General features: G+C 40.0%; 1 non-coding gene across 1 annotated transcript; it reads left to right on the forward strand.

Annotated features, from left to right (window-relative positions):
- The first annotated feature begins 11,570 nt into the window (after nucleotides 1-11,570).
- Nucleotides 11,571-11,677, forward strand: LOC148213199 (small nucleolar RNA R71). The gene has a single exon (XR_015793002.1). It is a non-coding gene; the product is annotated as a small nucleolar RNA R71 (small nucleolar RNA).
- The last annotated feature ends 1,967 nt before the right edge of the window (nucleotides 11,678-13,644 follow it).

The following is a 13,644-nucleotide window of genomic DNA, read 5'->3' on the forward strand; positions in this document are numbered from 1 at the left end:
TTCCTTGCGAAACTGCTACGAATTGTTGTGGGATGATGTATGTTTACAAATGATGCACGTTAAAATAGAATTATTGTGATTATGCTTTCTTATGATGTGGGCGTGTTTGTGTGGTTTATATAAATGTTTCTTAATGTTGCGAGTGTGCTGGTCTGAGTCATACTATTTTCTTATGAGATGTGGGTGTAATAGAAGCATATTTTCAGACCCAACTCGCAGGCTAGGGGTTGAGTGAAGTTGGTTATTATGAGGAACGTTGGATTCTTGGGGAAAATGAATGGGTGAGTGTCAGGGCCTCGGGTATAAATAGTTGGGGGCTGATACGTCACTAATTGAGTATCGAGGCCTCGGGTAAAAATGGTCGAGCGTCGATGCGAGGAGTCTTTTGGAAGGAAAACTATTGGGGCCTTGGGTAAAAATGGTCAAGGGCCGATACATGGTGAATTCATCGGGGCCTTGAGTAAAAATGGTCGAAGGCCGATGCAGTAGTGTCGGGGCTCTGGGTAAAAATGGTCAGGGGCCGACTCTACTCGAAAGAGTTAGCTGTGGAAGGCTAGGATAGCTGTGATAAGCGTAGAGGTGCTTGAGATGTTAGGGAGACTCGAGGTTGGTAACTAATTTGTCCATGGTTGTGGTTGTCGTCGGATCTTATAGAGTGTGTTTATGTTTGATTGCATAATGTGATGAAGAGCATGACTATGAATGTTTCATAATTTTGTGTGAGCATGATGTTTGTGTGTTGTTGGTGAGGGCTACTTACGGAGTATATTTATATACTCACCCCCTCTACAATTATTGTTTCAGGCGAATGATTCGTTGGCAACCATGGTGATGAGACGGAGGAGACATGACGAGCGAGGACCATAGGCTGCGTAGTTACTTTTGCTTAGCTTAGGTTTAAATGGTTAAGATCTTATGGTTTGGTCAATAAACTGTTGTTCTTATTTGAATAATTGGGAGGTTCCTGACTGGAATGTTTATGCTGAACGCACGCGCTAAGCGTGGTAACAATTATATAGATGCAAGCGCACACCTGTCAGAGTAATATAAAATGGATGGAGTATCCAAGTATCGATCCTCAAGGACTTCTAAACAATTTCCAAACTCTGAAGTTTTAAAGAATAGTGAATGTTGAAATGAGTGATTCTTGTAAATGGGAAGTGGTCACAAATAATGGTTTTGGATTTGGGATTTGGACTTATAATAATAAAACCTAGCCCGATTTACTTCAAGTTAGCCAACAAAGAATCAAGGACACGCTAAGGATAATATGCATTTTACTTTAGAAACTAACGACTACGCTTTTCACTTTACTTATGTCTAAGCAAGTTTAAAGTCCTAAGACATTCCCTAATATGTCTATTATGAGATATATCTTAGTTTTAGGATGGAAATAGTCGCAAACCTCGGGTTAAGGTCCTATGTCTAGGCTACTTAAGCGGAACCCTTATGTCTAAGGCGCTCCTCTCCTCGGTTTAATCACTCAACAATGCAAATAAGCAACCTTTTCAGTATTGACTTGTTAAGACTTACAGTGGCCTTCTCTAAATCCTAACTTTTTGGGAAAACATGTTGAGCAATCAATGAAAGTAAAAACACTACTTCTTAGCAACCCTTTTTAGACATAAAAGGCTAACTATCCATAACCGGGCTAGAGACGGGAATTTAGAAAGACATATTGAAGAAAATACAGCAAGTAAAATGGTTGAATGTGGAATGCATGTGTGAAAAACAAAAGTTATCTAATGGAGAGTTTTTATCGGGATTGAGAGCTTCGCCCTTCTCTTTCAAGCAAGGGAGAGTGTCACGTGCTCTTTCCTCCAAAACACAACTCTCTTAACTGAAAATAAAGTAAAGGCAAGAGAGAATAAGCAAAGTGCTAGATTTTTATATATTTGAATAAGTAGAAAATAACTAAGTACAAATGGAAACAAACAAAGCTCAATAAAAGAATGTAAAGTACTCGGGATTTAAAAACAAAAGCAACTAATGAAAGCAACTCAAAAGTACTTAGAAAGCAACAAAGAAACACTAAAAATGATCAAGAGAAGGAAGCAAGGCTTGATGATTTTGGTGGAGAAGTTGCTGAAAATTATAGCTGTGCAGAATTGGTTAGGTAGGTCCTCTAAAACGATGGTGAATCACCCATTTCCAACTCTTTTGACTGACCAAATCGTGCTCAAACTGATAGTGGAACACTTCTTCTACACGTATGCATCGGTTGGAACCACCAAAACGCATTGAAGACGCGTTTCATTAAGGGCAAAGTTGGAAGAAAAACAGTTTTTCTGCAGGCTCCCAGGCGCCTGGCGCCTCCCATGATGCTTTTTTCGTCTTTTTGCTTCTTTTGATTAATTTGCACTCCCAAATGGTCCTAAAATGTCATAAATACAATATAAGCCAACCACAAACCATAATAATATGAATTTTGCATGAATTGGAACTCAAACGATCGAGAAAAATCCGAAACAAAGCTGAAACATTGTAAAAACAGCATCTAAAACATTCTTTTTACGCATGTAAACAAGCGTAATCACACCCCCAACTTAACTTTTTGCTTGTCCTCAAGCAAAACTTAGCAACTTTAATCAGCTTTCTAACACATGGACAAGGAAAAGCAAAAGCAACCGAGATGTTCAATCATAAATTGTCTCAAGGAAAAGATGTCAGAGCCTACCATTCTATTGCCTTTGTAAACTTAGTCACTATAAACCAAGTTTGAAATCATAAAAACTTTTTCTTTCAAAATCTTTTTTCTCTTTCAAAAACAGAAAACGTTTTCAAATACCCCTAAGGAATCTGCACACTCCCTTCTTATACTAAGACTTTTACATCTGAAATACCGCTACTAGCCCCTGAGTTTCCACACACTAACATCGGTTTCACCACAGCTACTCGTAGAAAGACTTTGAAACTAACAGCTAGGTCATAAAACGACGACAATGAGAAACACGAAGTCACTTATCACCATCCTTACTGCTATTTTCAAAGTCAACACCCAACCTAAAACTAAATGGGTGTCTACAGTAGGACTCGGAATCATAAATACATTTTCTTTATTGTTTCTCTAACTCTCATTTTCTTCTACTTTTCTTTCTACAAGTCTTTTCCCCACTCTTTTTCTCTCTCTAAGACTCTTTTACTCTTTTGCAACTTTTTTCTTTCTTTCTTTCGTTTTTATTTTTTATTTAAGTGCTTTTTCAACATTTTCTTTCTTTCCAACTGACTCTTTTTCAAAAGAAATAGCATGATTTTTTTAATATAAATAACACCTTATCTTTCTGAAACAACGACTGACACAACGACTGTCCCCCCCAAACTTAAGAGAGACAGTGTCCTCACTGGGAAAAGACTTTTGCATCGGATGAAAAAGGCTTAACAATAAAAAGGACAAGGACTTCCTATATAGGGGCAAAGAAAAAGCTTAAAGTTTGTAAAGATCAAAAAAACATAAAAGAAAATGAGTTTATCACATAAACAAAGGAAATAGCTCCAAGCTTAGTCAGGCATAGAACATAAAACTCAACAATCTCTTATAATCATCATCGACATGAAATCACATGCACAGCACAGATGCTTCAAAATAGGCATGTGAAAAGCTAAACTAAGGTTAAGTGAAGGCATACTTTAAGTGATCAGAAGATAAACGATACTAATTTATTCATGCTTCAACTGAGCTCGAAACATAATCAATACAAAAAAAACATGCGTAGTAATGCTAGAATATGCAAACTACGTCATTAACCAAAAGAAGAAAACACAAAAAATAGCAAAGAAGGAACCTCCCCTTCATGAAGTCGGAGGTTGTGGACTAGGATCTGTGTCAGTGCTGGGAGATGGATGACCAAGGATAGCAGCTAGCGCTGGAGGCCATGAAGGTAAAACCGCAAAATCCAATGAAGCCCTTAAGTTGTAGATATGTTGCACGACTTCTCGAACCTGATCTCGCAGCTGGTGGTTCTCCTCTCGAAGAGGACGGATCTCCGATGTAGGAGACATCCCAGTACCTTCCCTTCTTTGTAACGCATGGGCGATAATACGCCGAATATTCTTCTCTTCCACAATTGGGGCATCTCTCTTAATTTGATCCTCAGGGAGCTGTACACCTTGTCGCAAGCATAAAGAAGTGACCAAACGTGGGTGATAAAGCTTACCACGTGTCCGGTGGGCACACTCATGGATACTGGTATTGATCAATTCTCCATAATTCACATCTATGCCCTTTAGCATGGCATAAACCAGCAATGCCCTATCCTGAGTGACATGCTCATCATGCTCCGTTGGCAGAATTCTGTTTTTGACTATGTATAACCATCCTGCAGCAGCTAGGGAAACATCCTCGGGTTTTAGTCGTACCTTACCATGAGTAGTCAAATCCCAAGTGGCAGAGGGCTTCCCAACACATTCTAGAGCCTCATCAAGCTGTTCCAGAGTCGGAGTCACTAACATCTTATTGCCCACAGCATCTCTGATATTCTCAATGTTGAAGGTGTAGTTGATCTGAGTGGCATCAAACCGTATTTCCTTCCCGCGCACTATGGCTATATGTGACTGGGGATGGACTGCAGCATAGAATCCCTGACTAACTCCAAAGCCTCACATTGTATGGGCTGAATGAGTGGTCTCCATTCTTTGTCTCTGGCGGTCTCCCTCCAATCATCAGGCACATCTCCTAGGGTGAGATCAATCTCAATTCTGTCATAATCTTACGGGATTTCATTAATGAAGTTCGAGTGGCTAAATTTGCTGCGTTCCATTTCGTCTCGACCTCCTCTCCCTCAGACAAGTCCAGTTCAATTGTATCAACTGGCCCAGGTGCCACTACCTTCTTCTTAGCTTCAGCTGCTTTAGCTTTCGCAGCTCTCGTTTTAGGTTCATTCACGGGCACTGTTGGCTTCTTAGCCTGAACTGCACGTCGTTTTGAACTCTTTTTCTCTCGCCTCTTGTATTGAAACATTTCCCTTATCGTCTGCGTGTCCTCAAGATCTTCTTCGCTGGTAGGTTCTTGAGTACTATTCTCCCCAACCTTGGATCTACCTGTATCACACCCAAGCGGGTTAACTGTATTAGAAGGAATAGTGTGAGCATCCCTTACCCCTGGTAGAGTGGCCATCGGTGTGACATACTCATCCGTTGCCACTGGAGTAGATCCAGTTGCCCCAGTAGGCAACTCTTGGTGACTACAAATGCTCCTTCTGCAGGTGTATCCAATGGGGAAAGTTCCTGAGTATCTGTTCTCACCACTTCGTTCTCGGTATCCTCTGTTTCTGGCATATTTGAACAATGTCCTCGTGAAACCAGTAGAAAATCATCATTACCATCTTCCGGTGTAATAATCAATGGAGATGAATAAAACTGCTTCTCGTCCCTGTTCTCCATAGATGAATCCTTAGGCGTCAGACGCCTACTACTCCCATCTTCCTCAATTTCTGGGTCTATCATCACCTCCTTGCCCTTCCTCTTTTGCCCTATCGAAACCCCGGGCTCTAGCCTATGGCTATGGCTCTTCTCTTGCTCTCCTCCATGCTCATCTCCTGCATCCATTGGCATATTGGTTGGGGTTGGCATCCTAGGAGGCTCTAAGGGTTTTAGTTGTCCCATGTTGAAAGTACTCGATATGTTAGGGTTCAATTGGGGTGCTTGAGGTCCTCTTTCTAGGAATGGAAGTTGAGGTGGTGGGAAACTCTAGGTGAAATCATCCCATAATTATGTGGAGGTACCCAATGACCCATTCCATAATAAGGTGGAAGGCTAGGAAATAGAGTAGATGGGTTTGGCATTCCATAAGGATGAACACTAGCTGGAATTTGCATTTGAGACAAGGGAAAATGATATGAAGGAACCGGGTTAAACATAAACGGTTGGTACATACCCGGATTGATCATTGGAGGAAGTTGTTGAGGATTTTCAGCCCTAAACTCACTGTTTTGAGGTATATTAAAGGTGGGTAGTTGCTGAAAATTAACATAACCATGTGGGCTCATTATAGGATGTTGTGTAGGAGCTTGGGATGGAGGACATTCAAATGTTTGAAGCTGGTTTCCTCCCTAACAGCAACTAGCCTAGAATCTGAACCCATGTGGTGTTGGAAGTTCTCCAATGGTGGAAAAGGAATGCTTGTGGCATTTGGAGCTTGAGTGGAAGAGGTAGGAAGTGAAGTATGTTGAGAAGAGGAAGCCATAGATGTAAGCAATGCTGGAAATTTCTTCTTCTTTGGTGGTGGCTGAAAATCGAAAACAAGGGTGATGAAGGGAGTGGGTTTTTGCCGAAAAAAAACAAGGGGAAGAAGAGAGTTGTGTGGGTTTTGGTGGAGTTGTAAAGCTTAGGCAATGGGTCTATTTAAAGCTTTCCCCAAACTAAATCCTAAATGGAAAGGGATTGACATTTAAGTTCAACCAAGTTTCCTAAACCTAAAAGGAAAAGAAAACAAATTTGAATACAAAATAGGATTAGGGAAACAAAATTTGAGTTTGAAGAGAAGTTTTAAAGCTAAATCATAGAGGATTAATGTTTGACCCAAAATAAAGCCCATGCTATCGAAAATTAAAACCCAAACCGTGAAGGAAAACGAATTCGAACTGCTGGAAAACAGGGCAGGCGCCAGGCGCCTGCGTAAATTTTTTCAATGTTTTTTTTTTTTTTTTTTCATTCTTTCTTTTTGTTTTTCAACGTTTTCAAAAACATTCTCTTAATAAGAAAAACTTTATAATGAAACAAAGAGAAAATACAAGATACAAAGACTTCCTTCCTTTACTTTTGTTCTTTCAAAACGGATAAGAAGGAAAAAACATTTTTCGCAAAAATTTATTGACCTGAAAGTTGAATAGAGGTTTTTCCTCTATCCACTCGTTCTCCAAAATACGGCTTAAGTCTCTGCCCATTTACTTTAAAAACATTTCCCTTAGAGTCAACTAGATCCACTGCCCCATATGGGTATACTTAAAAATTTGAAAGGGACCAGACCATCTAGACTTAAGTTTTCCAGGGAAAGTTTCAACCTAGAGTTGAATAACAGAACCAGATCACCTTCTTGAAGATTGTTCGACCGAAGACGCCTATCATGCCACGTTTAGTTTTTTCCTTAAACAACTTAGCATTCTCATAAGAAAAGTGCCTGTGTTCTTCTAATTCCAACAATTGTAACTTCCTCGCTTCACCTGCAGCCAACAAATCAAATTTAATTTCTTAGTAGCCCAAAATGCTTTATATTCTAGCTCAAGAGGCAAATGACATGCTTTTCCAAAGATTAGCCTATGGGGACATGCCGAGGGAGACCTAGTCTTAAATGCTGTCCTATATGCCCAAAGTGAATCATCAAGCTTAAAGACCAATCCCTACGGTTAAGATTTACAGTTTTTTCTAAAATGTTTTTTATCTCCCTATTAGATATTTCGGCTAACCCATTCGACTGAGGATGATATGCTGTTGCAACCCTATGACGCACATTGTATTTAGTCAGCAACTTTTGCATAGATCTATTCACAAAATGAGCCCCCCCATCGCTTATCAGACAACGCGGGGTTCCATAACGCGCGTAAAAATGTGCTTTTGCAGAAAACGAATGACAACTTTGGAATCATTGGTAGCAGTTGCAATGGCTTCTATCCATTTCGAAACATAATCTACTGCTAATAATATATAAAGCTTACCATTAGAAGATGGAAATGGACCCATAAAATCTATACCCCACACATCAAATATTTCAATCTCCAGGATCGGGGTTTGAGGCATTTCGTGGCGTTTAGATATATTACCTGTCCGTTGGCATTTGTCACAAACCTGGGCAAACTTATGTGCATCTTTGAACAGAGTGGGCCAAAGAACCCACTTTGCAAAACTTTGGCTGCGGTTTTGTGTCCTGCAAAATGTCCTCCATATGGAGACATATGACAAGCGTCTAATATCGCCTCGTGCTCTTCTTCTGCGACACACCTGCGTAAGATATTGTCAGGTCCTAGCTTATATAAAAAAGGCTCATCCCAACGATAACATCGAACTTCATTTAAAAATTTCTTTACCTGTTGCTTGTTGAACTCATAAGGAACTATTCGACTTACCAAATAATTTGCTATATATCGGCATACCACGGAACTGAATCAACTCGCAAGAGTTGCTCGTCAATAAACTGTTCACGTATAACAGTTCCATCATCACAGAGCGGGGATTCCAATCTAGACAGGTGATCAGCAACTTGGTTTTCAGTACCCTTCCTGTCCCTAACTTCAATATCAAACTCTTGAAGTAACAAAATCCACCGTATCAAACGTGGTTTAGCATCTTTTTTAGCAAATAAATATTTTAAAGCAGAATGGTCAGTAAAAACAATGACTTTTGTGCCTATCAAGTAAGACCTAAACTTATCAAAGGCGAACACAACTGCTAACAGTTCCTTTTCAGTAGTAGTGTAATTGAGTTTGCACCGATCAGAGTCTTACTAGCATAATACACAGGATGCAAGATCTTGTTTTTACGTTGTCCTAACATAGCTCCTATTGCATAATCACTGGCATCAACATGAGCTCAAAAGGTAAATCCCAATTAGGTTCGATAATTATAGGAGCTGAACTTAGAGCAACTTTCAACATTTCAAATGATTTTAAACAGTCATCATCAAAAACAAATGGTCTATCATGTTCTAACAATTGACACAAGGGTTTAGAAATTTTAGCAAAGTCTTTTATAAAGCGGCGGTAAAAATCCCCCATGCCCTAAAAAACTTCTAATCCCTTTGACATTGTAGGAGGAGGTAGCTTTGAAATGATGTCTATCTTAGCGTGGTCTACCTCTATTCCTTGCTTGGAAATTTGTGACCCAAAACAATACCCTCTTGTACCATGAAATGACACTTCTCCCAATTAGGACTAGGTTTGTTTGTTCACATCTCTCCAATACTCTCTCCAAATTAACTAAACATGCGTCGAAAGAATTTCCAAAAACAGAAAGTCATCCATAAAAACCTCTAGAATATTTTCTACCATGTCAGAGAAGATGGCCATCATACACCTCTGAAAAGTCGCGGGTGCATTGCATAGTCCAAAGGGCATTCGCCTAAAAGCGAACGTACCATACGGACACGTAAATGTTGTCTTCTCTTGGTCTTCTGGAGCAATAGTAATTTGATTATAACCCGAATATCCATCTAAAAAACAATAGAAATCCTTACCTGCCAGACGGTCGAGCATCTGGTCAATAAACGGGAGAGGAAAATGGTCTTTCTTTGTTACCTTGTTGAGTTTGCGATAATCAATGCAAACTCTCCACCCGCTCACAGTTCGGGTTGAGATGAGCTCATTCTCCTCGTTGGCCACCACGGTTATACCCCCTTTCTTTGGTACACACTGTACTGGGCTTACCCAGCTGCTGTCGGATATTGGGTATATAACACCGGCGTCAAGCCATTTAAGAATTTCTTTCCTTACAACCTCTTTCATCTTCGGGTTCAACCGCCTTTGACTCTCAATAGAGTTCTTAGCATCTTCTTCCAATAGAATTTTGTGCATGCAAAAGGCCGGGCTTATCCCTCGGATATCTGCTATCGTCCATCCAATGGCCTTTTGTGCTTCTCCAAAATCTGCAATAAAGAATATTCATTAGTAGGTGATAAATTGGAAGCTATAATAACTGGTAAAGTGTCGTTATCCCCTAGATACGCATATTTCAAATGCGACGGCAATGGCTTCTGCTCCAACGTGGGTGGTTCCACTATGGACGGAAGTAACGACTTGCATTCTTCTTTTTGTATTTTTTCAATAGGATTAGCCACATCTTCTGGTCCTTCTGCTATCTTATCAAGCTCTTCTTCAATCTCTGTAACTACGAGTCATAAAACTCATCAACATAATAGGATTCAAGCTATTATAGCAGAGCACTCTTCAAAGTCTCCTGGTAATTTCATGGCATCTAGAACGTTAAATTTAACTTCTTCATTATTTACCCTCATTTGTAATTTCTCCCTTCCTTACATTAAAACTGTATCCCCAGTGGCTAGAAATGGTCTTCCCAAAATAATGGGAACGTCTAAGTCTGCCTCGCAATCTAGAATGATAAAGTCCGCAGGGAAAATGAATTTGTCCACCTGGACTAAAACATCTTCTATCTTTCCCTCAGGTCTTATGATAGATCTATCTGCTAGTTGGAGGGTAACCGTAGTAGGTCTAGCTTCTCCTATGCCTAAAGATTTGAAAACTGATAATGGCATAAGATTAATGCTAGCGCCTAGATCACATAATGCCCTACCTAAGTTTTTTCCTCCTATGGAACATGGAATGGTAAAACTGCCAGGATCATTACATTTCATAGGTAGCGGGCTGCCTACAGCTTCACTACTACATTTTGTCATGGCTACCAGTTCATGCTCGCCTATTTTTTTCTTCTTCTAGAAACTATATCTTTCAAAACTTAGCATAATTTGGCATCTGTTCTAGAGCATCTACTAATGGTATATTTATATGCAATTGTTTTTAAAATATCTAAAAATTTTCTAAACTGGGAATCATTATTTTTCTTAACTAATCTTTGTGGAAACGGGGGAATAGGAGTAAAAGAAGGCTGTACCTGGGAGGAACACTCGGGGCGTCCTCATTACCTTTTCTAATATTTTCTTTTTCTGGTGTTGTTGATTTTCTGGTATCTTTACAATTGGTTCAGTGGACGGAATCTGTACATCTGTTGTTGGCATTGTTGGTCCATCATATGCCAGTCCACTCCTGAGGGTGACAGCTTTGCACTGTTCTTTCCCTTCTCGTTTTGGTAATTCAGTATGGCCTGGAAAAGAACCTTGTGGTCTATTCTTCAATTCATTGGCGAGCTGTCCCAATTGGGTCTCGAAATTCCTCATTGATGCCACTTGGGATTGTATCACTGCGTCGGTTCGGGCCATGTACTCCTTCATCATATTCTCAAGATTGAGTTGTTATTGTGAACTGGTGGAGTCTGTGTTCTCTGATTGTACTGCTGTTGCGGTGGTGGGGGATGTATTGTTGTGTAGGTGGAACATAGGGCTGCTTGTTCTGTTGGCTCTGCCCTTGATTAAACCGCTCGAACCTCCTTGTCCGCCCCATGAGAAATTAGAGTGGTGCCTCCAACCTGGGTTGTAGGTGTTCGAATATGGGTTAAAGTTCCTATTGTTCCCATGTCCTACATAAAAAGAAGCAGGGTTATGTGGACAATTATCATAAATATGGTTTTCACTGCAAAATGAACAAATGAGATCGTTGACTTGGCAAACAGGGGCAGGAGTGCAATAATCCGACTGCACAGGTTGTATCGGCGTGGCTAATGGATTTTTATTCCCCATGCCATCTCTTTCAGCCTCTGGTTCATTGTAACCATCTCTTTTGCATCGAGGTCGCAATGTCCAGAGCCAAAACTCCAGCTGGATCTTGCTTCTTTGGTGCTGCCCTAGATCTTTGCGAACACCATAGTTCGTTGTGTGAAGCTAAGTCATTTAGGATGTCACTATCTCGTTGAATGTCTTCTTTGTAAAGGCTCCGTTGGCAGCATTGTTTAGCATCATCTTAGTAGGATGATCTAAGCCTCTAAAGAAATGTTCTATCTGGATGCATGCCGGCAAGCCATGGTTCGGACATTTCCTGATTAGTTCTTTAAATCTCTCCCACGCCTCGTGAACAGGTTCACGATCATACTGTCTAAAGGAGATGATCTCCTCTCTGATATCAGCGTGGCGAGTAGGTGGGAAGAATTTTGTTAAGAACTTCTCCACTAACGACCCCCATGTGGTGATGGATCCGGTGGAAATGCATTGAGCCATGCTCTAGCTTGGTCCTTCAAAGAAAATGGAAAAAGTGTTAGTCTCAGAGCATCGTCTGTTATACCAGGTAATCGAAATGCATTTGCAATTTGAATGAATGATTTCAGATGATCATGTGGATCCTCATGTTCCTGCCCTCCAAAATGTCCAATTGTCTGCAAACATTTGGAACATCATTGGTTTAAGCTCAAAGTTTGCGTGGGCTGGAATAGGGTTGACTATCCCTGAATCAAAGTTCTGAAAAGCCGTGGCGGCATATTCTCGCATTGCCACGTCTCTGTTGTCCGCCATCTGGATATGGTTGAATTCATCATTTCTCGCATGATCCCTCATATTACCGTTAACAGCAGGTGGATCAACCGGATCACGAGGTGGAATATCTGCCATTGATGTGCTTGTACTCTCTACCTCACTTTCAGGACTGATTTCACCTTCTCTCTCTTTTTGCTTTTCTAGTTGTTTTCGAAGTCTTTGCTCCTTTCGAGTTTTCGAAGGGTCCGCTCAATCTCAGGGTCAAGGGGTAGAAGAAAAGATCTTGTGCTCATGCACTTTAACTTACCCTTGTGAGATAAACGACCAAAAATATAGAACAAAAACGGTGGATGGAAATTACACCCAACAACAATTCACAAAAATAAAAACTAAAAGAATTTGAAAAAAATTTAAAACTAAAGTCCCCGGCAACGGCGCCAAAAACTTGACTGGAATTTTATGCTGAACGCACGCGCTAAGCGTGGTAACAATTATATAGATGCAAGCGCACACTGTCAGAGTAATATAAAATGGATGGAGTATCCAAGTATCGATCCTCAAGGACTTCTAAACAATTTCCAAACTCTGAAGTTTTAAAGAATAGTGAATGTTGAAATGAGTGATTCTTGTAAATGGGAAGTGGTCACAAATAATGGTTTTGGATTGGGATTTGGACTTATAATAATAAAACCTAGCCCGATTTACTTCAAGTTAGCCAACAAGAATCAAGGACACGCTAAGGATAATATGCATTTTACTTTAGAAACTAACGACTACGCTTTTCACTTTACTTATGTCTAAGCAAGTTCAAAGTCCTAAGACATTCCCTAATATGTCTATTATGAGATATATCTTAGTTTTAGGATGGAAATAGTCGCAACCTCGGGTTAAGGTCCTATGTCTAGGCTACTTAAGCGGACCCCTATGTCTAAGGCGCTCCTCTCCTCGTTTAATCACTCAACAATGCAAATAAGCAACCTTTTCAGTATTGACTTGTTAAGACTTACAGTGGCCTTCTCTAAATCCTAACTTTTTGGGAAAACATGTTGAGCAATCAATGGAAGTAAAAACACTACTTCTTAGCAACCCTTTTTAGACATAAAAGGCTAACTATCCATAACGGGCTAGAGACGGGAATTTAGAAAGACATATTGAAGAAATACAGCAAGTAAAATGGTTGAATGGTGGAATGCATGTGTGAAAAACAAAAGTTATCTAATGGAGAGTTTTTTATGGGATTGAGAGCTTCGCCCTTCTCTTTCAAGCAAGGGAGAGTGTCACGTGCTCTTTCCTCCAAAAACACAACTCTCTTAACTGAAAATAAAGTAAAGGCAAGAGAGAATAGGCAAAGTGCTAGATTTTTATATATTTGAATAAGTAGAAAATAACTAAGTACAATGGAAACAAAACAAAGCTCACAAAAGAATGTAAAGTACTCGGGATTTAAAACCAAAAGCAACTAATGAAAGCAACTCAAAAGTACTTAGAAAGCACACAGAAACACTAAAAATGATCAAGAGAAGGAAGCAAGGCTTGATGATTTTGGTGGAGAAGTTGCTGGAATTTATAGCTGTGCAGAATTGGTTAGGTAGGTCCTAAAACGATGGTGAATCACCCATTTC

The sequence above is a fragment of the Momordica charantia genome (genome assembly GCF_013281855.1).
Source record: "Momordica charantia cultivar OHB3-1 chromosome 1 unlocalized genomic scaffold, Mcharantia_2.0 BLBB01000001.1, whole genome shotgun sequence".
NCBI classification, from domain to species: domain Eukaryota; kingdom Viridiplantae; phylum Streptophyta; class Magnoliopsida; order Cucurbitales; family Cucurbitaceae; genus Momordica; species Momordica charantia.